The sequence below is a fragment of the Cynara cardunculus genome (assembly GCF_001531365.2).
Source record: "Cynara cardunculus var. scolymus isolate 2C chromosome LG 12, CcrdV1, whole genome shotgun sequence".
NCBI classification, from domain to species: Eukaryota; Viridiplantae; Streptophyta; class Magnoliopsida; order Asterales; family Asteraceae; genus Cynara; species Cynara cardunculus.
Genome location: NC_037539.1, coordinates 28,169,968 through 28,173,658, shown reverse-complemented (window position 1 = coordinate 28,173,658; position 3,691 = coordinate 28,169,968). Strand labels below are relative to the sequence as shown.

Below are 3,691 nucleotides of genomic sequence, written 5' to 3'. Positions count from 1 at the left end.
AATGAAATCTGTACTTTTAGACAACTGGATGATGAAACAGTTCCTGATGCATGGGAAAGGTATAAAGATCTGCTGAGAAAATGCCCTCACCATGGCATTCCGTACTGTATACAGCTAGAGACATTTTACAACGGTTTAGATGTCGTTGCTAGACAAATGCTCGATGCTACTGCAGGTGGAACTTTCACAGCTTGTACCTATAATGAAGGTTTTGACATACTTGAAAAGATTTCTAATAATAACAGACAATGGTCTGACCTACGTGCAATGCCACTGAATAAAACAGCTGGAATAAATGAGGTAGATGCTGTTTCAGCATTAACAGCTCAGATCACTGAGCTAATTTCAAATTTAACATCTAGCCCGCATGTGCAATCTGATTCTAATACCTTTAATTCCAATGTTCAATTTGTGCAATGCGTGTACTGTGGTGAAGGTCACTCTTTTGATCATTGTCCTGGAAATCCTGAGCATGTAAATTATGTCAACAAGACTGGACCATTTTCACAGACTTATAATCCGGGATGGAGAAATTATCCAAATTTTTCGTGGCATAGTTCAGCTCTTAACCCACCAATGCAAAAGCCACAAGGACAGTCCAATTTTCAGCCACAAGGACAATCTAATTTTCAGCTGCAAGGACAGTCAAATTTTCAACAAGGCCAATCTAATTTTCACTCGCAAGCGCATCAAGGCAATCATAATAATCAACATGSTAATTTYCARAATCATCAGTCTTCTTTCCAAAGCAAGCCCAAACAGCTAGCTGAGTCATCTACTTCTTTGGAAGCAATGATGAAGGGTTTTATAACCCAAACTCAAGCTTCAATTAAAAATCTCGAAACTCAAATGGGACAAATGGCTTTGGAGATAAGAAAAATACCAGTAGCTTCTCTACCTAGTGATACAGAAATACCTCAAAGGGAAGGGAAAGAGCATGTTAAGGTTGTTACGTTAAGGAGTGGAAAGAGTTATTTAGAAAATACCCAAAAAGAACAAAAAGAACCAACCAAAGCAGAGATTGAAAAGAAAAGTGTAGAACAAGATTCTATTACCTCTGTACCAGATTTTGTGACTACCATTCCTGTGAGTACTAGTGAGCCTCAACCCATAATCAGGCCCATAGATAGTACGGCCATTCCAGAAAGATCAGATTTTCCATTTCCTGATGAACCTAAGACAACTCAAACTCCCAAAGAAAGTGTTGTAGTGGATGTGTCACAATCTGGTGACAGTCCCGCAATAAAAGACCAGACCAGTCCTATAATCCCTGATAGAACTAACTCAGAACCAATTGTGAGACCAGTTTTGAAACCGATTCCAGTACCAACTCTTCAAAAGACTACGTCTCCTATTGTAGTCAGTCTTTATATTCCGTATCCCCAAAGATTAAGGAATCAAAAGGAAGAATTATAATTTTAAAAAGTTTCTTGATGTTTTTAAACAGTTGCACATAAACATACCCTTGGTTGAAGCTATTGAGCAGATACCAAGTTATGCATAGTTTTTAAAGGACATTTTGAGCAAAAAGAAAAAAGTTGACTGAATACGAGACTGTAGCTCTGACTGAAGGTTGCAGTGCTTTGTTGTCCAGTAAAATTCCTCCTAAGATGAAAGATCCTGGAAGTTTTACAATTCCTTGTTCAATTGGAGGAAAAGAGATAGGAAAAGCTCTATGTGACTTAGGTGCTAGCATAAACCTGATGCCTTTATCTGTCTTCAATACCCTAGCCATAAGTGAGGCTAGACCTACAACTGTAACTCTACAGTTAGCTGATAAGTCAGGTTGATAAGTTTAATTTCCCAACCAATTTTATCATCCTAGACTTTCAAGCTGACAAGGACATTCCCATCATTTTAGGGAGACCTTTCCTAGCTACTGGAAGAACATTGATAGATGTATAGAAGGGAGAATTAACCATGAGAGKCCAAGACCAACAAGTGAATTTTAATGTTTTTAATTCCCTTAGGTACCCGGCGGAAAGAGAAGAATGTTCTACTTTGAGTCTGATAGAAACCTGGTGTCAAGAGAAAAGTTTGGGGGAAATCTTAGGTTTATCTGAGACTGATAGTGATGAAGAGGAAGATTTTGAGGAAATAGAAACACCACAAGAATCTGCTGCTTTTGAAGTTTTAGAAACTAAGGATAGAAAGATTCTTGTTCCTTCCTTAGATGTTGCCCCAGATTTAGAGTTTAAACAACTTCCCTCACATTTGAAGTATGCCTTTTTAGGAGATTCAGGGAAGTTGCCAGTCATTATTTCATCATCATTAGAAGCCGACCAAGAAGATAAGTTGGTTGACATGTTGAAACTTCATACCAAGGCCATAGGATGGACCATTGCTGACCTCAAGGGGATAAGTCCCACCATTTGTCAACATAAAGTTATTTTGGAAGACAAAAGTTTCACCTCCGTTGAGCCTCAAAGAAGACTCAATCCTGTCATGAAGGAGGTTGTCAAAAAAGAGATTTTAAAATGGCTTGACGCTGGCATAATTTATCCTATTGCTAGTAGTACCTGTGTCAGTCTTGTGCAATGTGTACCCAAAAAGGGTGGAGTCACTGTTATACCAAATGAGAAGAATGAACTTATGTTGGTCCAGTAAGGGTCTACAAGAAGAGAAACAATTTGTAGAAGGGGGGGATGAATACAAACACAATATTTTCAAATTTAAAATATATATTGATAGAGAAGATCAATGCAGATTTTACAAGATTATTTACGAAAAGATAAGGTAATAAAAACCTATCTAAACAATCTTTGGTTACACACAATGCTTTAGCAATTACAAGAAAAGAAGTTGCTAAAAGAAAGATCCTTTACTTAAGCTAGAAGATGCTTGAAGTAAGAATTAGGTTAGAGAGAGAGATGCGCGCTCTCTGTATGGAGAAGAAACACTTCTATTTATACCCAGTGCATTAAATGTCCATTTAATGCAATATGGTAGGTTTAGAATACGTGTCAAGCCTTAAGAGGAAGGCTTGTACTTTGCTACAGTGAATAGTACAAAAGCACTATTCAAGAGCAGATATCCTTACCTAAAGTTGGTGGACAAAGAGTCGACTAGTCGGCTCCGTACAGTACAACTTTTGTAAGGGTATGGGTTTTGTCCTTTATGTGCATAAGGACAAGACAACAACAATCGTGTTAAGCAAGCTTTCTTTGATCGCTGAATGCTGGAATGACCTGAAGGTCTCATCATCATTTGCTGAAGCTTGAGCAGTCTTCACACATATGTAGACAGGCTTGTAATCACTGAATACCGCTTCAGATCACGTACTCGCCAGTCTCTAATCTTCAGTTTTAGTCTTTGACGTTTGCTGAAGGTTCTTTGGTGTGAGTGTTGTCTTCTTGAAGTATTGCTGTCTCTGATAAATTTACAATGCAAGTTCTTCAGCGATCACTGAACATACTCAGTGAAGATGGCTGAAACTGAAAATACAGAAACACAAATACAACGTGAAAGAGAAAAGAGATTATCATCAAATCACTGAGAGAGAGGATCAACAATCTCCCCCTATTTGATGATAACAAGATAACATAAAGAAGGTTATCTTATCAAATAATAGTAAGGAAAAGTTATATACAAAGTGTATATCCCTTTTTACTATTTTAGCATCTTTTTCAGTTTGGTCAGTCTCAGCTTGAGAAGTTTTCTTAAGTTATATCTAAGAAAATTGCAAGTACGG

The 3,691-nt window shown here is 37.6% G+C and overlaps 1 pseudogene; it reads right to left on the bottom strand.

The window, feature by feature from the left end:
- On the bottom strand, positions 1-98 carry LOC112524025 (annotated as a pseudogene).
- Between the last annotated feature and the right edge of the window lie 3,593 nt (positions 99-3,691).